We start from the raw sequence: 25,918 nt of genomic DNA on the forward strand, positions 1-25,918 counted from the left end.
CAGTTGATGAGCCTTCCAGCTGCAGGGGTGCACCATGCCCAGTATAAAACCCCTGAGCCCTAGGCATGGTGGCAGCTGTGATCCCCAAGGTCTGGGTATCATGGATGCTGCCATCCCTAGGGCAACTGTCTGAATCATGCATTAGATACCATTGCACCTTTACCTGCAAGAGTAGAGGGGGCCACAAACTCGCTAAATCAGAGATGTATAGCAGGAGCTTTCCTAAGCCCAAGCTCACTTCATCAGGTGCTGCCTACGAAATTGTGACATGATACAAAACTCTTCTAGGGTTTCCTACAAGATTTTTCAAAGACCACAATGCATTTCATGTACCTCATTCTCCACTGTCTTGTGCATTAAAGAATTAAATTTGGGTGCAAAATGTTTCTAAATCAGAGTGGTAATAGTTAAGGACTAATTTTTATTCACTTCTTCCCAAAAAGTTATTGTTAGTCTGAAATCAGGTGGAAGGCAAGGGAGGGTTGTACCTTGGCGATTTAATTGATTCAAAGAGGCATGAGTTTTATTGGTAGGTTTTTGTATTGCTATTTGTTAAAGGGTTATTAGCATCTCGCAAAGCTGTTACGTATGCAAGCCCATGCCTCTAGGAACCAGTTAGTCTCTAACAAGACTTTTACATGCGCTCCGGGGCTGAGGGGGGCAGAGCTACTTTAATTAAAGCGCTGCCATGCCTCCATGTATTGGTATCTTTGTGCTTAAAATGGTGGTGGGGGCACTTGAACTAAAGCTCATTCGATGAGCTTTCATACAAGCACCCCACTACCATTTTTAAGCACAGGGACACTGATACACAAGATGCAGGAGGCTGATGGAACGCTGTAATAGCCATACTACAGCAGACTCAGTTAATCAACCCTGCTCCAATGTGTGTTACAACAGCCTCCCTCCTCATGCGTAAGCACCCTAAAATACCACCTTGTCCTGCCTCCCACCTCAAAGTAAAAGATGTTATAATATGCAAGGCAATAGGAAAATCAAGTCTAAAGAAATCAAGGAATTCACCCAAGAAAGAGTAGGGGCTGTAGGCACAATTCTGTGCCACCTTATGCTTCTTGCAAAGTGTAATAGTTGACTTTGTAAAAGCATTTGTATCATTATTCCTGTTTTCAGGAGGGCTTATAATGTATTAGAAGCTTTAAGCTAATGAGCAGTCCTACTGATTTCATCTGAAGCTTCAGTTTCTGAAAAGACTTTAATCAGGTGTTCCTGAGACCTGTAATTGTGAGTACTTTTTCTTTTATTTTAAATGCACACTTACTTTTCCAAAGGTCTTCTGGCTCTGTAGATGGCAAAACCAAAAAAGAACAGAAAATCCTTTAAGCCTATTCAATGTACTTCAGAATGAAAATAGCAAATAATGTGAATTCCATTTTCCCAGCTTTTTTTTTTCAGTCTGCTGAACAACAGCTACCCTTTTGTTAGTTTAAATGGATTAACCAATGCATGTTTCAAATACATATGACAATAATAACATTTAGAATAATTGCAACATATTTCTTCAAGCAGATTAATACAACCACTGGTTTCAGTGGAAATCTATACTAATGGAGTCTATGAAGTGTCATTTCAAATCATTTGGAAAAGAATCCCAATAAAGACTTTTTCATGCATGACAATATTACTGCTTTATATCACAGCTAATACAAGACTTTTTTTTCCCCAGGATTTCTTGTTTTGGAAGATAGATTTTTTTTTTCTTCTGGTTTCAGAAATGAACAATGTAATAGCATATACAATATTAGGAAAAAATAATTTAAATTAGGCTTAGACTTTAAATCATATACTAAAATGAGATGAATGCTAATATGGCATTTCTACTAAAGTTCCTTTCCTTAGCTTAGACTTGATTTTACAGTACGTAATTTTTACCATTTAAATATCCATGCTAGCTTGCTTCATTAGCACTGTTCTCTGTAAAAGAGAGCTTAATTGAGGTTAATTTATTGAAAGGACTTTTCTGATTAATAATCCAGCTACCATGATAATGTGGTGTGGTTCTCAAATCCTGTGCACATAACCAGGTGTAATCTCACAGGGGTAATTAAGCTAATGATGTATCTGTTAATGTAGGGAAAAAAATATCTGGTATAGATTTAAACAGAAAGTGAATGCATTTCTCAAGTATAATTTTTATTAAAGTGTCACTTATCCTTCCATGTCTGTGTTGGGATAAGAGTTAGTTAAGAGATTCATTGTTTCCCGCAGGATTAACCCTCATGCAGCACTTTCATAGACTTTGGAGTGCAGGTGCAACATTCAGACTCCTAGGGTGAATCTTAGGTCATTAAACTTTAATTTTTCTTTAATGCTCAAACAGGCATTTTTATTGAAGAATTTACACATTAAAACACTCATACTTGCTGAAAATATAGCTGCATGAGTTTACCTGGTGCTGTCTGTGCTGTTCATTGGGCCACAGTGATTTTGGTGGGCCTGTTGTTTCATAGGGGGCACAGCTACATGAGACACCTGACTGCGTCGTAGCCTAACTTACTGCGCAATAAACACATGCATCTACACATGCACACACTTACTGTGTAGTAAAAGCTTTTAATAGGAAGCAAAGTTGTAAATTTAAGCACAATTAGTTACTGCGCAGTTATGCATGTGTAGACATGACCTGAGAAAACTTGCTTCCCAGGTCAGCCATACCATTAGGGTGCTGGCCTGAGGATAGCCTCAGGGCTCCAGGCTAGGAGCCTCTCCTGCCCTCAGGATGGGGCTGCCTCTTCTATGCTTGAAGATAGGTTGCAGATAAAGGTGGACCTGGATAGGCTGGCAAGTTGGGTGGATTGGAACCAGATAAAGTTCAACATTGAGAAATGTAAAGTGCTCCACCTAGGGATGAAAAATCCCCAACATACTTACAGGCTTGATGGTGCCAAACTGACTAGAACCATGACTGAAAGGGACCTAGGGGTAATAATAAACCATAGTATGAACATGAGCCATCAGCGTGATGCTGTAGCCAGCAGAGCAATCAACCAACCAATGCATTTCAAGCAAAACCAAGGAAGTGATTCTTCCGCTTTACTCATCATTGGTCAGTACCGAGTCCAGTTCTGGGTGCCGCACTTCAGCAAGGAGATGGAAAAGCTTGAGAGACTCCAGAGAAGAGCCACCTGTATGATCAGAGACTTGCAAGACGAGCCATACAAGGAAAGACTGAGGGATTGGGCCTTTTCAGCCTAAAAAAGAGAAGGCTGAGAGAGGACTTGGTAGCAGTTTACCGCTACATCAGAGGAATACATCAAGGCCTCGGTGAACAACTGTTCACCAGGGCATCCTTGGGGAAAACCAGTAGTAATGGCCACAGACTCTTGGAAGACTGTTTCAGACTTGACACTAGGAAAAACTTCTTCACAGTCAGGGTGTCCAGACTGTGGAATAAACTTCCTCCAGAGGTGGTGCAATCACCTACCCTGGAAATCTTCAAGAGGAAACTGGATGGTCACCATGCTGGGGTCACCTGATCCCAGTTGTCTTTCCTGCCTAGTGCAGGGGGCCTGGACCCAATAATCTTGTGAGGTCCCTTCCAGCCTCTTACAATCTATGAATCTATGGCAGCTCCTGCCTCAGGCACAGGATCCTCAAAGGCATCCTCCACACCCAAGCCCATGCCCACATCTGTGCCTTCCACCCTCGTCCCCATCTGGTCCAAGGAGGAAACTGGTGACCTTGTGGCACTATGAAGTGAGGCAGAGGTGCAGCACTAGTTTGAGTGGGATAGGCACTCCAGCACCTACATCTATGAGGTGCTGTCAGGCTGGATACAGGAGTGCCGGACCAACCGGTTGGCACAACAGTGCTGCATAAAGGTCAAGGCCTTGTGGGCACAGTGAGTCACTGCAACTGACCACAATCATCAGTCCAGCAGTGCCCACCAGTCCATGCCTTTTATACAGCAACTAGGCACCATCCTTGTGCCCTGGGGTCCAGGCCACAGCTGTGCTGCCTACAGCAGCATGGATGGCCTGCATGAGCCCCTGCTCCAGTCTGGCATCCAACAGCCCATCCCACCAAGCTTCCCACCTCCACTCTCCATTATCAGCTTGGAGAGCCTGAGCCAATGCCTGCTTTGCCATGTCCACAGCCCCAGGACCAACCATGAGGCATAGCTGGTCATGACACCACTGCCCAGCAGCAGTGCCAGCTGCTCCTCAGGGGAGGCCCCTGATCAGTCATGTGCACACCATGCCCAATGTCCAAAGACACTGTTTGGAGCTGCACACTGTTGTCAACAGCCAGAACCAAGTGGAGCTACCAACCATGCCATCCCCAGCCACATGATAAGCTGGGCATGGGGGGGGGAGGGCCCTCCCCATCGCTGCCCATGCCCACCTGTCCAGCCCATCTGCACTTCTTTGGCCCTGGGTTCCCCCCTCTGCAGCATACAGGGAAGTGGAAGATGGTGCAGAACTTTATTGAGCAGTCTGTACTTCCACACCTAGGCAAGCATGGACCTCTCACACACTAAGAAATGCACCAATGCTGGTGTCGATGTCCTCCTTAGCTACAGGGTCAGGGACATGTAGCACAGCCACAGGTAGCCCTCCAGGAAGCAGCAGAGATTGCAGGGCAGCCTGGGCTTGCCCCTGTTCTGTCATAACTGAGGATCCCATACCGGGTGTGCAGGTGCACTCGAGGTCCCATGAGGATCAGCAATAGCAGGGCATATTGGGTTGGGCGTTCCTCAGTTCATGTAAATCACTTCTTGTGCATTGGCACAGGGCATGCACAGTGGGGGGCATGCTCAGGGCACAGTGGCGGAGTATTGGGGGGCTGGCCCTGGGGTACCTCCCCAAAAAGGCCCCCTGTTGGAAGAGTGGAGACACAGGCACTCCTAGTCATCTGGGAGTGCTATGTCCCCCAAGCCCAGGCGCTGTGGGCTGGATGCAGCAGAGTGGGTGGCTTGCAGGAGGAGGGGGTGGGGCACTGGGGTGTGGATCTGGCAGAAGGTGCTGCCAGAAGCCTGGTCTGTCCCACCCTGGGAGCAGGGTGTGGGAGGCAGGCTGCTTGTGGCCAGTACCCAGCAGCCTGCTGGTCCCTTGGGTATGAATGGGGATGTGGGGCTCATCCAGTAGCTGCCTGGACCCAGGCCTGCCTGGCCAATTTACCATGGTCCCTGTGGATGCACCCTGCCTGGCCAACTTACCATGAGTACCCATACTCTTAACCTCTGATCTGAGGCTGGGCAGCACACGGTCCCGATACAGAGTATCTTATCTGAGAAATCTTGCAAACTCTCACAAACAGCTTCTGTCTCATGGCTCTGCAGTTCCTGCAGCTACACATGGGGGAGAGACAGTTTCTGGCCAGATGTGATGTGACCTCAAGGTTGTTGCCATGCACAGCTAGGGCCCTGTGGATGCACTGGCTCTGCCAGAGGTGGACACAGAACCACACCTTCCTCTTATAGTAGCTAGTGGTGGTGTTGGACTGGCTAGAAGACTCACAGGCCTGGTGAGTGGAGGATGTATGGGGCTGAGTGGACTGGGAGCTCTGGGTACAGCTTCTGACCCTGGAGCACAAGCAGCTTGAGTTACTGTGGGAGCAGAACATGATCCTGGCCCAGGCAATACAGATGAAGACCGCTGGGTGCTGGACACTGTTTTGGCCTTGATGGTCACCTTTATGCTGCCTGCTGCCTGGCCCCCAACCCAAGCCCCACCTGCCTCTTGGCAGCCACCCACCACTCAGCAGTAGGCTGGGCCTGGGAAGAGGGACTATGCCACCTCCAGCAGCCAGGAGCTCCTGGCTTGGCCCTTGCCCCAGGTGCTTCTCCACCCAGACCCCCTGCCTGTTTGCCCTGGCTCCACATAGGTGTGGAGCTGAAGCTGCCTGCAGTGGGGCTAAGACTGGATGCTGACCCTATTGGCCCTGGACACCAGCTGCCAGAGGGGGAGCTGCCTGTGCCATAGGACCAGTTGCTACCATCACCCCTGGGTGAGCTCCCCTTTAGCTGCACTCATTGCAGTACTGCCCCCATGAGGGAAGTGCCAGATGTTGGGGTGCTGGGTGTCTGTTCCTGGGCTCTAGCCCCTAGGCACCCCCACCTTATGGCCCCCCACCCCAGGACACTACACAAAGCACTTTGTAAATAGTTTGAACAGGGAAGAGTTGGTAGGTGAGATGGGGAATGAAGGGGTTCTGTTTGTTGGAGAGGGAGGGGGGCTCTGTTTGTTGGGGAGGAGGAAAGGGTCTCTTTGATGCAAGGGTAATAAAAACTGGGGTGGTTTAGGGGTGGGTGGGAAGCAAGGTCCGGGGGCAGTGGTGCAGGTGGGCTAGAGCAAGGATTGTAAGAGGAGGTAGTCAGCCAATGCCTACTGCACCCAGTGCCCTGGCCTCTGCTGGCAGGTGTGTGGCTCATCTGAGCTCTTGGCAGGTGGGGCCTGCCGCTGTCACAGGTGATGCTCTCACTGCCAGGCATTATCTGTCTGCTGCTCCTTCTCCACCCAGGTCTCACAGAACAGCTCCACTGGGCCTTGCAGATGTTATGCAGCATGCAGGCTGTGATGGTGACCTGGGAGAGGTTGTCCTTGACAACCTCAAGGTGGGTGTTGAGGGAGCACCAGCATCCCTTGATGCTAAAGGTGCACTCTGCCAGGTCACGGGTCTGGCCCAGGCAGTAGTTAAAGTGGGTCTGGCAGGGCTCCAGGTGGCCAGTGTATGGCCACACAAGCCAGGGCAGGAGCTGGTAGGTGGGGTCCCTGATGAGGAGGGGCAGTACCAATGATGGTCTCCAGCTGCAGATCCAGCACCCCTGGAGTGAAGTGCCCACTCTCCACCAAGCACGGCGGCTGGAGTTCCAAAATGTGGGCATCAAGGCCGCTGCCTGCCCACTTGGCACTCAAGTTCATGAAGGCACTGCAGAAGTCCATGACACCCTGAAGCACCATGAAGTGAAATCTCCTGCAGCTGTAATAGGGGCAGTCTCTATGGGGTGAGCATGTGATGGGGATGTAGCTCCCATCCAGGGCCCTGATGCACTGGGGAAAGCTTAGGGTATGGAACCCTGCCATCGCTACCAGAGGGTCATGCACATGGAGCATGGTGTGCCCTAGCATATCCTGGAGGGTGCCACACACCTCCAGGATGGCCTCCTCTGTGGTGTCCTTGCACATACCAAACTGTTGGTTGACATACTACAGGCTGGTAGGAATGGCCACCTTGGGCAGGGCAAGGCCCAGCTGGGTGTCTGCAGTGAGAGGTGGCTGCATGGCAGTGTCCTGCTGCTCCAGGTGGGGCCAGAGCTGCTCAAGGAGGTCCCAGAAAGTGGCCCAGGTCATGCAGAGGGCCTCCAGCCACTATTCGTCATCCCAGGTGGGCTGGATGATATGAAGTCACCATTCCTGGCTGGCTTGGTGGACCTAGAGGTGGCAGAACTGAAGTCCTATGTGGGTGATGGTGGTCCCAGGGGTGTCATCCACTGGGCCCTCATTGGCATCCCTGCTGGTGGCAGATGAATGGCAGTGGTGGTGGTCCTGGGACAGCACGCTGTGGCCAGGCAGATGGTCACTGCACAGGGGGGAGCTGGTCAGGCCCAGACAGTTGTGGGCCAGGCGGTGGTCAGTATGGCAACAGCAGGAGCCCAGGGCACTGAACATCACTGCCAGGGGCAGGGACTAGACCAGCCACAGTGCAGGAAGGCAGAGCCTTTTGAAAATGGCTTCCAGCTGCTGGTGGAGCCTGAAGCTCCCCCTAGTGATGGCAGAGGCTGCAAGAAGTTTGGTGCTAACAGCAGCAAATCTGCAGACTAGTCTCTGCCTGTGTATATGCCTGTCCGGGAGCACTTAACACAGAAGTTGACTCCCAAGTCAACTGAGCCCAGATCAAATGCATGTGTAGACATGTCCTGGGTGTCTCAGAAATTGCATACAAAAGAGCTGTTGCTTCATGAGGTCAAATTCAAGCTTGACCATGTTACAGTTATTTAACTTTAATCCTTTCCTAGTTGTGAGAATTTTGAGAAAAAGAAAAAAACCCCACACATACAGAGGATTATCTTTATCATTCCTATGGATTGGAGGAAAGGGAAATTCAGTGTGCATGGAAGAGCTGCCCCTTTTTCCTTTGTCCATTACCCTGTTCTCTCTTACCAGCAGTCAGGTTACCTTCAGGGGGAAAAAACATAAAGGAGGGAGGACAGATGTATAGAGCTAGCAGAAACATTTCAGTTGTGGATATCTGTTACTTTGGAAGGAGAAAATGGGTCAGAGACTGATTTGTATTCAGCACGCAAACCAGGGAGAGCAACCCCATAGTGTAGCTAGGGAGCAGTGCCTGTAGAAAGGAAGAAGCATGCCTCTGTCTTAGTACTATTCATCCATACTTCCTTTTCCTGGATCTGCTAGATCTTCTAGCTTTTATTTCTAGCATAAATGGAAGGCAGTATGGGCCTGTGAATTGTACAGGATCACTGTGACATTTCGGGATGAAATTCTGTTAAGAAACTAATTTTAACTACTTTTGAGATGGTTGGTCAAGGAATTAGAGAATTGCTAAAAGGACAAGTAACATATTTTCATGAAGATGAATGAGACTGAATCCAGGTGTGAAGCTTTTTAACTTCAATGGTCAACTGGAATCCAGCTGTGTGTGTGTGTGTATGCAGTTTGGGGGATTGGGGGTTTTTTTGTGTTTGCTTATCAGCTACTTGTGCAGAATTTTCTGACTTCCAGAGAAACTGGTCCAAAATAAGAAGGGTGCTCAAAACATGTGAAAAGTTGGCTGACCAGTTCTCTGAAACAGACTGGAAAACAGTTTGGGAAAAAATGATGGAACAGATTAGATTCTGATATCAAAAGAGGGTGAGAGATACCATTTGCAGGGTCCAAAAGCACTAGAAGAGTTTCACAGGTATAAAGATTCTCCCTCTGGCCCTATTATGAGAAGGTAATATTCAGCACAGAAACGTCTTGCCTTAAATCTGTAATCAGAGAGGCACATCAAGCTAGCCCACAAGTTAGAAGTCTAAGTGGGGTTTCACCAAAGACTCATAGGTGTAGGAATGAGGTACCTGAGTTTGAGGTCATCTTGATTTTTAAGGTTAGGACAGAAAAATGATCAGAAAACGGTTCAAATCTGTAACATAACAGAAGTTCAGTGCACTTAAATCGCTTTCAAAATGGCTGTAGCCAGTTTAAGCTAAACCTTGATGAATGCAGTATCAGACTTAACTCATTCAGGTTAAATCGGTTTATTGAACTTCTGTCCTAGATCCCCTTCAGATTCAAGATAACTCAGTCCCCCAGTATCCCAGGATGCTTTGAACCTCCCCCACAAAGCCCTCCTTGCAGGGTGGGTGGGCTACCTTTGGCCTAACCTGTCTGCTCCAGCCAAGCAGGGAGGCCATGTTCCAGTGCCTCCCAGTGGCTTGGACCACTGCAGGCACGTAGCTGCATTTCCAGAATCAAAAGTGAATGTCTGTTCACTTGCTTCTGAGTTCAAGCTATGCAGCTTAGACTAACATGAAGATTGACTCAATTAAGCCTCAGGCTTTTTGACTGTCTGTACTTAGCCTATGTGAAAGAGTTTCCCAAGAGTTAATTCTGTGTGCTTAACTATAATGTTCTATTAGACCTATAATGTTCTAATACTTTCAAAACAGAACAGGGAAAGTGAATCCAAAATGATTGTTGATTGGTTACATTTTGCCTCTTGTATTTATAACTGTCTTAGAACTGACATTTTTTCATCAATAGTTGTTGAGAGTATGTTTAGAAACACATTGTTGAAAGCATTTAAGCTGCAGACATTTTAATTAAACACACAGGTATGATCACTCTATTTTACTTTAAGAAGACCTACTTAATATATTCCACAGATTTAGTACAGTTTAACATGTAACTTCAACCTTAAAGGAAGTTTTGAGGAAAAATGTTACGGGTTTTTTCTCCCAATCATATTAACTCAATTGAAATATTTTAACGAAACTCGTAGGTGGGGGGAAAACATTTTAAGAGGCAAGATGTTCCATGAAAATGCATTACCCTGAAACCTAACAGGGTTTTTCGATACCAACCAACAGATGGGGTTGAAAACCACTATCACTTGGCCTATAAAGAATCCACTGGAGAATTCTCTGTTAACTGTTTCTGGGTCATATACTTGTGAATATGAACTTAAAAGGATCCTCAGAAAATATTTGGTGTGGTTGCATAGAATGTACTCTTTCCTGGAACATTTCTGGCAAGATGATGTGTTAATAAGAAATGTTTTTAAAGAAATGCTAGTTGATAAAATCTTTTATGCCTATTTTTTTAATTTCCTTTGTATCTGATGTATATTAGTTTCTGCTAAATACAGTAGTGGTGGGGTGTATGTATGTGTAGCATTACACAGTTGAAACTGGGCATAGCTTGTCTACCTATGAGTGTTTGGATTTATCTTTCGGATATGTAACTAGGTTAAATTTCACCATCTGTTAATAGGACCCATGCCAAATATGGTATCAGAGTATCTCATCAGTTTTGGCTGAGTTTCATAATGGTAACTTTAAATAAGGCAAACAGAATGTGGCCGGAAAGAGCTTGAGTTGGGTTATCTTTGTAATCTAAGAAAAAAGTTCTTAGTTGACACTTTTGCACTAAAATAAATAATAGACACATAGAATCATAGGTCTGGAAGGGACCCTCAGGGTTATCCAGTCCACCCCCAGCACAAAAGGCAGGATGAACTATTTCTATAGCATCCCACACAAATGCTTACCTGTCCTCTTCTTGAAAACAAGGTTGCAAGGCAGAATAGTTGGCTCCCTCTTCTTTATAGCAGCTTTTCATACATTTGAAGACCACTATCATGTTCCTCCTCAATATCTTTTTCTCCAAATTAAACATACCCATCTTTTTCAGCTTTCTTTTTGTACAGCTAGGTTTCCAACCACTTTGTCATTTTTGTCCCTTATGTCCAGCTTCTTCATATTCTGTGACAGGTATTCTGGGAGCTTCATGAACCTTTTGGCTTGCCTTGAAAATATGTAGTTGGCCCACCTTTCGATAACTCACCTGTCACACTTTGATGGGAGAATGCAGAAAATGGTAAACAAAAAAGGTCACTAGCATATAAACTGAGGTCGATGACTGGGATTATTACAGCAGTACTCCCACTACAAAAGGGTTCACTTAGAACCAAAGTAGATTGGATTTAAAGTCACTTTGATAAATATACTGGCTATCATTTAGTTCATTTTAAAGTCAGATTGTCTATAAATTCCTCACAGCGTCTAGCCTTTTTACATCTGGATCAGTTGCTGCCTTCTGCTTTAAGAAGAAAACTCATCCCACTCTCATTGGTAAGTCTTCTCCACTTGCACCTGAGCAGCATCTCAGTCTCTCAATATTTTAGCAAAGTTCTGCACCTCCATGCAGATTTCAGCAACCATGTTCAGCTGCTCCTTCACTCTCCGTCCCCTTCTGGGGACAGTTTCAACTGTTTTGGTATGAAACTAACTGCTCTGCTGGCAGTTTTTAGCTGTTTCCTCCTGTCATTCATTTCTGATGCTCATTTTCTTTCTTTCATTTCAGGTGTGGAAGTTTTCATTCAGACTGAGCAACGCAGCCTGATGACATCATCTCCCTGCACTCAGTCCCCCGGACTCCCAGTGAGTGAGTGGTGTAAATACCTCTGTAACAGGGTCAGAGCTATTCTCCCTATTACATCCTCCTTAACAGTGTAAGCCCAGAACTGTACACAGTAGGACTGTGCGAAATGGCAGCTTTCCGTTTCGACCAGCGTTCCTACAGGACAGTGTTCCATTTCATAGTTTCTAGGGTCAGAAGGGACCTGAACAGATCATCAAGTCCGACCCCTGCCCTGGCCAGGAACAAGTGCTGGGATCATAATACCCCAGCCAGATATCTATCCAATCTCCTCTTGAAGACCCTTGAAGGGATGGGAGAACAGTACTTCCCTTGGGAGCCCATTCCAGAGCCTGGCAGCCCTAACCATAAAGTAATGCCTCCTGATATTTAGTCTGAACCTGCTCTCAATCAATTTGTGGCTATTATTCCTTGATATCCCAGGTGGTGCCTGGGGGAACAGAGCCTCACCTATTTTCTGCAGGTCCCCCCTGGTGAGTTTATAGACAGCCACCAGATCCCCTCTCGATCTTCTCTTGTGGAGGCTGAATAGATTCAGGCCCTTCAGTCTGTCTTCATAGGGCCTGGCCTGCTGCCCCCTGACCATGCAAGTGGCCCTTCTCTGCACCCTCTCACAGCTAGCCACATCCCTCTTGAAGTGTAGCACCCAGAACTGGATGCAGTACTCCAACTGCGGCCTGACCAGTGTCGCATAGAGGGGAAGGTTCACCTCCCTGGACCTACTTGTGATGCATTTGTAGATACACGACAAGATGCAGTTAGTCTTACTGATCATGTCCTCGCATGGGCGACTCATGTCCATCCTGCTGTCAGCGATGACTCCAAGATCCCTTTCAGCCACTGTGTTGTTGACAAGGGTGTTCCCCAGCCTACAGATATGTTGCAGGGTCCTTCTCCCTAGATGCAGCACCTTGCACTTGTCTGCATTGAATTACATTCTATTCTCATCCGCCCACTTCTGTAAACTGTCTGGATCTAGTTGGATTCTGTCCCTCCCCTCCAGTGTGTCCACTTCTCCACACATCTTTGTGTCATCAGCAAATTTGGACAGTATGCTTTCCATGCCCACCTCCAAGTCACTGATAAAGATATTGAATAGCATAGGCCCGAGGACCGAGCCTTGGGGAACTCCACTGCCCACATCCCTCCAGCTTGAAAACGACCCATCCATCACCACTCTCTGGGTACGACCATCAAGGCAATTTCCAACCCATCTGACTGCATAGGCATCAATGTCACAGTCACCTAGCTTTTTTATGAAATGGGGTGAGAAACAGTGTTAAAGGCCTTCTTGAAGTCCAGGTAGATGATGTCCACCTCAATGCCCACATCCAAAGAATTTGTGATCTGATCATACAAGAAAACAAGGTTAGTCAGGCAGGATCTGCCTGCAATGAACCCATGTTGGTTGCCCCTGAGCATTACCTACCATGCTGGGCCCCTGCAAATGTGTTCCTTGCTAATCTTCTCAAACATCTTCTCAAAGACCAAGGTGAGATTAACTGGCCTACAGTTACCCAGGACCTCCTTTCTCCCCTTCTTGTAAATGGGGACCCTACTGGCCCTTTTCCAGTCCTCTGGGACCTGGCCAGACCACCATGAGTGCTCATACAGCCGTGCTGGGGGCCCTGGTATGACCTTCACCAATTTCCTCAGTACCCTTGGATGAAGAACATCTGGACCTGCTGATTTTTACACGTCCAGTGCCTCCAAGAGTTCCCTAACTAGACCGCCCCTGACCCTAGGCATGTCATCATGTCCCCTGAGCCTGTCCATAATCCTAGTGGGAGAGTTGTCTCAGTCCCTTGCTCAGAAATATGGAGGCAAAAAACTCATTGAAGAGATCAGCTTTTTCCTTTGCTGCAATCACCAGATTGCCAAGCTTGTCCTGTAGGGGCCCCACATTGCCTGGTGTCACCTTCTTACTCCCTATGTATTTGAAAAAGAACTCATTGAAGAGATCAGCTTTTTCCTTTGCATTTGCATCATTAGGGCCATAGTGAAGGAGATTTGTTGGCAACAACCAATGCAGATCCTATATTGATTAGACTTCCCCTCCCCTTTTTGTTTTAAATTAAATAGCTTGGTCATCAACTCAGTTTTACCTTCCTATTTTGCAGTTCAGGTTTATGGGTATCCTGATGAAAACTACAGATTTTACAAGTTCAGAGCCTAATCCTTCAAGGTGTCTTTTATATTACTCTGACATTCAGGATATCTATCTCTATCCCATTAATCCCACAGGAGCACTAATATATTTCTTTGTTGTATATTTCCAAAGATGAGCTGTCTGTTTCAGTTTGCAGTTCCCAGTTTCTGGGGACCATTAATTTTTTCACCTATCTTATCTTTTTCAGTTTTTAATGTATTTTTAAAATGTTCTTCTTTAAAAGTTAAATATTTAATCTATAGCTTTATTTTCAATTTATATATGAAGTTACCCATAGTACATCAAACCTCAGTTTGAATGAGAGATGGAATAATGGGGAGTTGTGTTCCTGTGCTAGTCCTTGTTCTCTTGTATAAAAAGGATCTTACTATGATTGTGGAATTTAGAATAGACCTATACATTTGTGACAGCGGCATAGAGCTCAAGGCAGGTTGTAAATTCTGTGCAAGAAGCGGGATAGTTAGTCTGTACTCCCATGCTGTCATAGCTAGCCTGCTGTCGATGCCAGAACTAGCTAGTTTAAAACTAGCTTGGGTGTTCCTACACTACCATGCAGCCCAGTAGAATAGCTATCCCCTATATTCAGTCTAGAAGTGCCATCTGTATCTATATGCATGCATAACGGTAAATCCAGGATGAGAAAATGCAAATGGCATGTCATTTGGTTAAACAAACAACTTTACATCCCTTAGAGACTATTCTAATAATTTGTTGCAGACTGTGCCTCATGCCAAGATGGAAGTGATTTTACTTGACTTACAGTGTGTATTTTTTCTGCTAACTGCAGTTTCATCTGTAGTAGGTACAGTGTGCTGACTGAGATATAGAAAGCTTTCCTATGTAATTAAATCATATATGTAAAGTGAAGCTAAACTAGGGCATAAAGGGAAACAAAGTAGTAGAGAGAGCAGTAGCAATTGTACTTTTATTTGTATTCAATTCTAGAGTATATTACATTGTCACATAAAACTTACTGTATGCAGTTTGTTAACTGCAAAGGTAAGGCAACTTCACAGCAGAATGAGATAATACATCTTCTTGAATGCATGGAATTCTGTTAACTTTAAATGTAGCAGAGACACATTTCCCTAACTCAATTGGTTGTGTGTATTAAGAGATATACGACTGAAAAATCCAATTATACACTTGGGGAGGGGGTGAACGAGATAATGAATAGTCAAAGCACCAATTTTATTCAGAAATATAGTCAAAGCATGATTCTGATCTCTCTTAACCAGTATAAACTAGAAATAATGCCACTAAAGCCAATGAAATTATATTAGTTAAATACTTGGGATATGAGTTCTGAACTAGGCCATCTATTAACCTATTCAAACACAGGTATATGACACATTGTTTACTTCTTTTTTCATAATGGTCAAAAGTAAGGATGTGAGATAGTAAAGATTTTCTGTGAGAAACCTAAAGGTATCCATACCTTTAAATATGAAATATGCTTTAGAATTTTGGTGGACAGTTTTAAGAGTAGAAAGATCATGACTGCATTTTGATAGTATAAGATATTATAAGAGCACTCAAGTAATCTGGTAGATAGAATTTTGATTTACTTAGTGATATATTTGCATGTAATTACTTCTGTAGTGCAAAGGTACCTGTAATGAAAAATTAACATGGAGATATTTGCCAGGTCTATGAAATTATTCTCCCTTCAGTAGAGGACATGCTTTGGGAATGAAAAAAATCTAGGCAACTTCTAAATTTTACACCTAGACCCTACATCTATTGACAAGAATGGAGTAGAATATAGTCCTTGGTTTTAAATAGTGATTTAAATAATTGGCTGCATTGGTGTGCTAAATGAGTCAACCTGGATGAATTTAAATTGATGTATTATAGTAAACCAGTTCAGTAAACAAAGCTTTTCTTTTTGGTGATTGAGGCCAGATTGCAAAGGAAAATGAAAATGTCTTCATCACATGCTATCAGTCTGTACTACAGAAGAGTTCATCATTAGCAAAAGCTCAGGGATAGATCTTCAAGTGCTTGGGACTCATCAGCAGGGCTAGTCTTCCCCCCTTCCTCCTCCCCCCCAAAAAGTGCCCGGTGCTAAACAGTTGCCACTCTAACTTCTCCTGCCAGATTTTCAAACAATTACATTACTCAGCATATCAAGCTTTATCGTTGAATATTCAGCCACTCCTTTTTGGTGCCTAACTAGGAAATGATGCCTTTTGAAATTGTAGTCTAGGTTATAGTTTCAGTGCTGTTTTGCGCTAGGGACAGAAGTTACACATAAACCAGTTTAAGTGATCAGAAATTGGTTTAAACCTGTAACAGAACAGAAGCTCAGTGCACATAAACCAGTTTCAAAATGCCTGAAACTGGTTTAAGATAAACCTGGTTGAGCATAGTACAGTATCAGACTTAATTGATTTGAGTTAAACCAGTTTATGAAACTTGTGTCCCAGACCACATCCTGGTTCAAGTTAAATCACAGTCACCCAGCATCCCAGCATGCTGTCCAGCCCTGGGCTGGGCTGTCTGCTCCTGAGAGCAGGGCTAGCCCCACCCTTCTGCTCCCTAACTTTAGCAGTGAGGACTGGCTGAGAAAGGAGGTGGTGTGGGGTGGGGCAAGCCCAGCTGGGGATGCAGCTCAGTCTGGGGGGGGAGGGACTTCCCCCCAAACAAACCCCAGTAGGGTCTGGGGCCAGGAAGCGGGGTTATACATCTCATCCGCTGCTCAATCTTACTGCTGGCTGCAACTGTAGACTACAAATCCCAGAGGCACCTGGAAGAGGAAGTGATTAGCAAACCTGCAGAGTCCTGCTACTGTAATTCTGGACTGCAAATTCCAGAGACCTTGGGGGCAGCAGGAAGAGGAAATGAACACACAGCCAGAGAACGCTGCTCTGCTCTAGCACTCTCTGGCTTTTGGCCTGAGCCACTGCAGGCATGTGGCTGCATCTCCTGAATCAAAGGTAAATGTTCACTTCTGTTTCAAGTTAAACTGTACCTTTTAGACTAACCTGAAAAGACTGAATTGAATCAGCCTTGGGCTTTTTGACTGTCTGTACTTAGCTTTGAAAACATGTCCTTCAATGACTTGACTTTTACATGTTAAAAACATGTCCAAGTAAAGACATTGTTTTTTCTAAACTGCTGTGTGTCCATGTGCTTCTCACAGCCTTCTTTCTGCAACTTTCTACTCTTCATATAACACAGATGATTTTTGTTCTTAGGGTCCCCAGCCCACGTGCTGATGATCTGTGGTTGATGGCATGGTTCGGTCTGCTTAATGGCACTGAAAATCTGTTGAAAATGTTGTGTACTTTATATTTTCTTCATGAAGGCAACTGCTGGGGTTGCCAAGGAATGTCACAGGATTGCAAAAAAGAGTTGTTCTGAACAATCACAGAAGGGAAGAAACAAGGCCATATCTCAGTTAAGATGCAAGTCAGGTGAGGGGAAAAATGGTTTTTAGAGTCCTTTGTTTAGAATGTATCAGTTTAATACAAACTAATCAATATCTCCTCATACAGGTCTTTTATTGCAATGATTTAAACAAATATCTGAAGGTACTTGGTGCATCTATTATAACACCAAAATACAGTGTGCTAATAGCAGGCTGTAGACACTGACGTGGTTTCTAATCTTAAGTGTCCCTTGCTGTTTGATAACTTTTTTCCTTTAAAGCATGCTATGACTTAACTGACAGAATGTCATCATTCTTTGCTATGGTGACTGGATTTTCAGTCATCTTTGTGCTCATTGTTGCATACATGTATGCCATATCTGTTTGTGAAACTAATCCTATTATAATAACAGATACTGTGGACAAGCTAATAGGATCCTTATATTAAACCAGGTTTTGTTTTGGGTTTCGTTTTTGGGTTTTTTTCCCCTTGTCTTAATTCTGTTTGGAATTTAGCCTCCAGGCAGCAGATGGTTAGTGGGTGAATCAAGATTTTAAGTGATGATCCTATAATTATTTTACTAATTCTAGCCTTGGATTTTAGCTTGTTTAATGAATGTCAACATTTTCATCAAGGAGAGGGTATTGAATACTTCATTAAAAATGACCCTTATTTGATCTTTCAGTGAAAAATATGTAATGATAGTCTGTTGTCTTGCTGGATCACAACATATTTGGCATTCTAGGAAGGGTATTATGTGTCTGAACTTGCAGTTTTTTCAAAACGAGTAGAGAAAATATGCATCGTTTCTCCCCCTGCCCATGAATTCAGATTTTAGTGGTACCTTGAAAAAGAGGTTTTTTGATATTAAATTCATTCTGTGTCATAGATTATGTCACAGATCAATGCATTTATTAAATCCTAATGAAATGTTGGAAAAACACTGTCAGAATGAAATTATTTTTTAAAATATATATATAGCTTTCCCTGTGGTGTCTTAGCTAGAAGAAGTAGTGTTAGCCTTACTTTTTTTGTTCTCTTCTGCATATTCAGTTGCTTTGAATTCTGCAAACCTTTAATATATCTGACTGAAAAATTCCCTGCTTGGCTTCTGTCTCCAGATTGATTTTTGGGAAAGTTTCACCTAAAGTTGTTTTATCTTTTTCTCAGAACAAGGTTGAATTAAAATATAATTCCCCCTGTTTGAAAAATAAAATCTTGCAACTGAAAAACATTTACCATCTCAATGTTTTGAAGAGGGGCATTGGATTTGATAGGAGGCTTTGCTGATGGCAGAAATGTGTCTTATAAATTCTGTGAGAATTCACACAGACTTGACTAAATTGTGGAGCATGTGCAAACTGAGATTCTTCAGAGACTAACAGAAACTTGTCAGCGTTTGGCAGCTAAAGTTTCTGAAGATAAACCAGATAGGGCTGTGCGAAGCTTTGCTCCCTGATTTGGTTTGTCAGAGATTCGACCTGACTCAGTGGCCGAATCTCGAAATCTGAGTCAAGTCAGGAGACCCTTTAATTTCTCTGAATCGAATTGGAACTCTTCAGATTGATTCAGAGAGATTCAGAAAGATTCGGCAATTTGAATATAGACACAGCTTTAAAATGTTTTTTCTACATACCACAAGGTACCAGGCGGCTCATGAATGCTGCGATGCTGAGGCAGATGGAGTGTCCCATGGTAGAGCGGGGGGCTCGGCAGTAGACCTGATAGTGGACCAGAAGCACTTCCGGTTCACTTCCAGGTCCACTGGGGAGCATGCAGGCCACCCTCCTGCACCTCTCCAGCTCAGCAACTGGTGCCTCCTGGGTAGGGGGAGCATCTGGGGTCCCCCATGCAGCCAATCACCAAGCTGGGGGATATGGGGGGGGGGGTCCAGCATGCTTAGTGGTGGACCCAGAAATGGACCAGAAGTAGTTCTGGTCCACATCTGGGTTCATCGCTGAGCACACCAGGGGGGCCCCTGCACTCCTGTGGCATGCTCCATCTGCCTCAGCATCACAGCATGAGCCACACCTGGTACCTTGAGGTATGTCAAAAAAACATTTAAAGTTGTGTCTATGGCCAAATTGCTGATTCTCCGAATCCGCATCGAATCTTGAGATTCAGCTTTGGCTGAATATAATCAGGGCAGTGATCTGAATTGACAAATCGAGTCACCATCCCCTATTTGGGTTGAATCCAAGTCCAAATCAAATGCAGCCCATTTTACACACTCCTAAAACCTCCAGCATCCTGGCATGCTCTTTGGGCTGGCCTGCTCCACCCCAGTCAGGCTGGCCCCACCCCTCTACTCCCCAGACAGGCACGGGTGGGGGGTCTGACCAGGTAGGGGTTTAATTCCCCCCTCCCTATCCCACCAACTGGGTCTTCTGGTTGCTCCCCTTCCTGCTGCAGGACTGGGCACCATGGCCCCTGAGGCAGAGCAGGCAGGGAGGGAGGTTAGTTTCCCCTACTGGCAGCCAGGGTAGAGGGGATAATGGCTCCCTGTGGTGGAATAGGCCCCTGCTGTCCCCTCTGTGGAAGGATAAAGGGAAGGGGATTAACCTCATCCTTGCCCCCCCGACCCCAAGGAGCCTTATTGGCTGGCTGTGCCCCTGCTGGGCCACTGTAGCCCATCATAATTTGTAGTAATACAAGATCCTTCCCAGCGGGGGGCCCTGCTGCAGGGTGGGCAGAGCTATGGCGGGCTGTGCATGGCAGCAGCAGGGCCCAGAGGGTCCAGAGCCCCCACCCCCATCACAGCTGGGTGGGGACATGGCCAGATGCTATGGGCTGGGCAGATCTGGCCAGTAGTGGGTCATTTTCTGGCCCATGGTGAGTCCCTCAGTCCTGCCAGGCTGAGGTACCACTCCCTGGGCTTGCAGCAGGGCTGGAGCTGCTCTGCTCTGCTCTTGGCAGCCCGACTGCAGCAGCTCCTTTGCTGCTGCTGCTGGTCCCAGCCCCATGGTACAGGTAGGGACCAGTGTGCACAACCCTGCCCCTGCCTGCCCCAGTCCTGCTGCAGGCTTGCCTGTCTGGGTAGAGCAGTAGCAGTGGGGAAGAAACAGCTGCTGAGCATGAGGGAAAAGCCCCTCCCTATCCTGCTGGTGCTTCCAGGTGCATCCTCCCAGAGCCAGTACTGGCCTACCCTGTGTCTCCATCGTGTCACTGCTGCCTCTGGGCTGCCCCACTGGGCAGTAGTGGCAGCACAGCAGACACAGGGCAGCCAAGTGCTAGCTTTGGGTGGCTGCAGCAGATGCCAGGAGTAGGAGAAACTTTTCCCCCCACACTGAGCAGCCACTTCTCCCCCACTGCCACTGCTCAGCACAGATAGGGGAGCCTGGAGCCAGCACGGAGCAAAAGCAGCCCCTCCCCCTCCCACTTCTGGCAATTTCTGCTGCAGCTGCCCGGAGCTGGCACCAGGCTGTTCTGTGTGTGCTCTGCTTCCACCACTGCCCAGAAGAGCAGCCCAGAGGTGGCAGTGACATGACAGAGACACAGGGCAGCCCTGTGCCAGATCCCCCATCTGGGCTGAGCAGTGGCAGCAGAGAAAAAACAGCTGCTCAGCGTGGGGGGAAAAGCCCCTCTGCCTCCCACTGCTGGTGTCTGCTGCAGCCACCTGGAGCTGACACTGGGCTGCCCTGTGTCTGCTCTGCTACCACTGCTGCCCCACTGCTGCCCAGTGGAGCAGCCCAGAGGGGGCAGTGATGCAGTGGAGACACAGGGCTGCCCAGTTCTGGCTCCAGATGGAAGCACTGACAGAAGGATAATGAGGGGCTTTTCCCCCACACTGAGCAGCCATTTCTCTCCCATGCCACTCCTGAGCAGTGGTGGGATGGGTGAGCCTGGAGTGCTGACACTGGTACAGGTGAGCCTGGAGCTAGACCCGGCATAGGGTCAGGGTTGCACACACTGGTCCCTACTTGTACCAGAGGGCTGGGGCCAGTGGCAGCAGCAAAGGAGCTGCTGTGGCCAGACTACCAAGAAAGGCAGTCACTCCATGGAGCAGCCCCAGCCCTGCTGCAAGCCCAGAGAGTGACTCCTCGACCTGGAGGGACTGAGGGATGCCAGGAGCTAGAGAGCCAGTGTGTGTGGGGGGGGGTGCTTTGGGGTAAGGAAACCAGCCGTGGTGGTGGCACTGGGAGGTGGGGCTCTAGCCATCTCTGGATCCCAGTGCTGCTGAATGCAGCCCACTGCAGCTCTGCCCACCCCACAGCAGGGCCTCCAGTCGGGAAGGGGCTCATGCTGCTGGACATTATGATGGGCTGCTACCCCCACCAAGGCCCCTGCCCTCTCCCACTGCAGTGGCCCAGCAGGGGCATAACCAGCTCTTAGGGCCCTTTAGCGGGGGTGGTCAGGGATAGGGTTATTCCCCTTCCCTCCATCCTTCTGCAGATGGGAAAGCAGGGGCCTTATTCTGCTGCAAGGAGCCAGTCTCCCCTCTACTCTAGCTGTCAGTATGGGTAGAGGGGAGACTAATCACCCTCCCTGCCCCCTCTGGCTTGGGGGCCATGGTGCCCGATGCTACAGCAGGAGTGGGGAGCAACCAGCAGACTTGGCTCATGTCCCTTCTGGTGGGACAGGGAGGGGGGAATTAAACCTCTCTGGCCAGTTTATCTAGGACTGGCCACGCCCCCTCCCCATGACTTCCCTGCAGCTGAGGGCTCACTCTAGCACCCCTGGCTCCTGGCCTGAGCAACTACAGGCATATGCCCACATGTCTGTTCTGTTACAAACCAGTTCACTCTCTGCAGGTGAGTCTAACTTGCAAAAGTTGAATCAATTCACACTCTGGCTTTTGGAATGTCTGCCCTAGCCCTGATAGCTGGGGCCAGTGTGAGCCCATGTACCAGAAATAAGTGTGACAAAGAAGGAGGAGTGAACAATAAGGCTAGGGATGGAAGTTACACATAAACCAATTTAAGTGATCAGAAAGTGGTTTTAACCTGTAACAGCACATAAGTTCAGTACACATAAACCAGTTTCAGCCATTTTAAAACTGGTTTAAAATAAACCTGGTTGAATGTAATATCAGACTTAACTGATTTTTATCAAGCCAGTTTATGGAACTTCTGTCCTAGACCCCCTTCCTGGTTTTAGTTAAATCAGAGCCCTGCAGCATCCCAGCATGCTTCTCAGCCCTGGGCTAGGCTGGGCTGTGATGTGCTGTCTGCTACAGAGACGAGGGCTGGCCCCACCCCTCTCCTCCCTAGATGGAGCACTATCACTGCTCCGGCTGTCTAAGGAATTGGAGATGCAGGCACAGCAGCATCTGCCTGGCCAAGCTCAAGCAGGGATTCCCCCATTTCTCCCTCCCCTCTCCCACAGCACAGACCCCAGCTGGCATCTGGTCATGGTCTCGCCAATCCCATACTAGCTAATCCTGAGAGGTTTCTGTATGTTTGTCTCCAGTTTCACTGGGATAAAGGCAGGCAGGAACACTCTACACTGACACTGGAATCCAGCTGTCTTGAACCTCACCATGCCTCTTTTAATTGTTTCACCCAGAAGATACGAACCTACTGTTGCTGTCATTAGATAACCCGTGCTATAGATCTCAAGGTCTGAATCCTGCAGGCTGGGATCACTTTTTCTCCATGCCTGAATTTCTTTCTGGTTGTTGCTAAATTAGGAAATTATGCAGGAAGAAGTATGCACTTATATCATTAGCAGCCATGTAATGCTTAAGCACTTCTTTAGCTATAAAATGTTGAGGGCTTGGCTTTGAAACTGCATAGTTATAAAAGAAGCACAATTTTACATTATTGTTCAACTTTTTAGTAAGCTGGCTGTTGGCATTTTGCACTTCAGTCTGCTGGACATTTATCAGCTTTTGATTTCCTTTTGTTTTGTACCCATTCATTAATTGGATGCTGCAAATTTTGAGATCCAGACAGAATAAAAGAAAGGTTATACTTTTTTGAAAACAGCTTTACCCAATGAATTAAATAAATGGGGCATATGAAGAACTGACAGTGCTATTCAATACAAATTTAAACTACATAATGTTGTACCAGTAAACCATGATCTGCTTTTTTTTTCCCCCTTGGACTACAGGAAACATTTTTATGCTGAGTTTATGAGAACATAGCCTTTTAGACTTCAAGACCTAAGTGAAAAGCAATTTACAAAGTATCTCTAATATAACCATTATTTAAAGCTTCCACCCTACAATTATTTTTTTTTTCTCTATTGTCAAGGAGACAAGTTCTTTTCCTGGAAAAGATCATCATATGGTTGGCAGTATACTGAGAATAATTAGAGGAATGGCTATGTAAATGCCACACAGAAGTATACCCGTAATGAAACAATATCTACTACCAAACCTATTATTGCTACACAGCATGTAGAAGTGTTGAATAGTGAATAATTAAGCTAGAGATAGATAGATACTGTGTTCCAAGTTCACCTATAAGTCCCTTGATAGGGCTGTTACTGCTTATCAAAAAGGAAAAGGGCAAAATAGTTACTCCCATGTAGTATGGGCTTCTTGTTGAATGGAGCAAAAATTGTTCCCTTTTGTGAATGAATGACTTCAGTTTGTACCCACATTGGTTATAGCAAGACAGTTATCTCAATAAAAAATAAAAAATGCCTATACATTTATCTATTTAGGCTTCTATATTTAGTGAATATATAAGCCTTGGTCTAGACAAGGCTAAAGGGTGTGCATAGTTGTTGTGTAAAATGCCACCTGCAGCACCTCTTGACCTGAGCAGGGACAAGTGAGGCACACATTAGTAGCTGGTTAGGACTTGTGACCTGGTAAAGACAGCATGAGGGAATTGTACTGGAAGAGAAGGCTGAGGAGGATTGGGCAGAGCTTGGCGCTTCTTACAGATGTACAAAAGACACCATGTTGAGGAGGGAGACTAAGTGAAACCAATAGGATAAATAGGCAGGCATCTCTTTGTACGGCCCAAGCCTTAAGTAATATTGTGCATCAGCATAGTCTTTTGCATTTGATCCAGTGTGTTTGTTCACCTTCCTCCTGCTCCCCTCCCCTTCATTTTTAAGTACAGTGGACTGGTTGCCGTGCTTCAGAAAATAGCTAGTGATCGCGGCAATGAAGCTTTATAACATGCATGCCTTATAACAGTGCCTTTGGCACACACATCTTAGCTTAGAGAAGAGTATAGGCTGACCTACATATCTGCAAGTTTATTTGTCATATTGTGGGAGAGCTCTAAGTGCTAGTGATTAGCAGAAAAACAGCATTTAGTTGAGTAAACCAGTTACCACATTTTATGAACCAATTTGTATTTTTAGTTATGTAGGTTAAACAAATAACTTTTAAAGTAACTTTCAACATTTCACAAAGATTCCAGACAACTGTGCCCCATATTTTACTTTGGGAAAGTATGAAAGAAAATCAATTTATTTAAAAAAAAAAACCACAGGATTTTTGTTTCCCCTCCCCCCAAAAAATCAGCTATTACTGTATTTTATAAATGTTAGTTGTGCTGTAACGCCATAGAATATACATGTCTGGTCATGTCTGAGTAAATTAAAGCTGAGTCAAATTACCTTACTGTGGTAAAAGGAAAAATATAACTAATTGCCTAATCCTGTGAAGTATCTATTGTCTTCTGACCCTCAGAGATGTCATTAGTAATTGAGGGGACTTGATACCTTGCAGGACTGAGTCATAAATAAGCATATGAAAAATGACTATTATTTTCATATAGGAGAGAAATGAGATGCATTGTAGGGAGAGGTGTTATAAAAGATCTAATTTTATTTCTTGAATATATGGCAGGACCATGGCATTGGTGCCTTTTGCATAAATCTAGCAATAAGCATTACCCTGAACATTGTACATTTGTACAAAAATTAAGTTAAAATTGCATTATTTGGTCATCTTCCAAACAGCCACATTTTATCTGTTCATTTATAAATTCTTTCACATAAAAGATTGCTGCATTTAAAAGTGGCCTTTTCTCTCCTATGCATATTAATTCAGCAGGAAATAAACTTACTGAAAATGGAATGTCAGCAGGGCAAACAACAAACACACTGGCACACATAAACCATTGCATCTTGTGCAAAACTAAGGAAATGATACTCCCACTGTACTCCACACTGGTGAGACTGCAGCTGGAGTACTGTGTCCCATTCTGGGCACTGCACTTCAACAAGGACATGGGAAAACTTGAGAGGGTCCAGAGAAGAGCTACCCATATCATCAGGGACTTGCAAGACAAGCCAGATGAGGAGAGGCTGAGGGACCTGGGCCTCTTCAGCCTACAGAAGAGAAGGTTGAGGGGGGAGTTGGTAGCAGCTTACCGCTACATCAGGGGAGTACATCAAGAACTTGGTGAACAACTGTTCACTAGGGCACCCCTAGAGAAGACCAGGAGCAATGGATACAAACTCCTGGAAAGCCGCTTCACGTTCAATTCCAGGAAAAACTGCTTCACACTCGGTGTGCAGACTGTGGAATAAACTCCCTCCAGAGGTGGTGCAGTCACATACCCTGGAAATCTTCAAAAGGAGACTGGACAGTCACCTCGCTGGGGTCACTTGACCCCAGTTGTCTTTTCCTACCTGGTACAGGGGGCTAAACCGGATGATCTACAAGGTCCCTTCCAGCCCCTAACCACCTATGAGTCTGAAGTCTCATTAACCTTGTAGAGACTGCATTTCATCGAAGTAGTTCTGCTTAGAGTATTTTTTCTCTTGTTTAAAAATATGAATTCCTTTTTAACATTATCATCAGACATGGAATAAATAAGCCTCCATTCTTTACTATGTCA

The sequence above is a fragment of the Crocodylus porosus genome, unplaced genomic scaffold (assembly GCF_001723895.1).
Source record: "Crocodylus porosus isolate Cpor-Errol unplaced genomic scaffold, CroPor_comp1, whole genome shotgun sequence".
In the NCBI taxonomy this organism is placed as follows: domain Eukaryota; kingdom Metazoa; phylum Chordata; order Crocodylia; family Crocodylidae; genus Crocodylus; species Crocodylus porosus.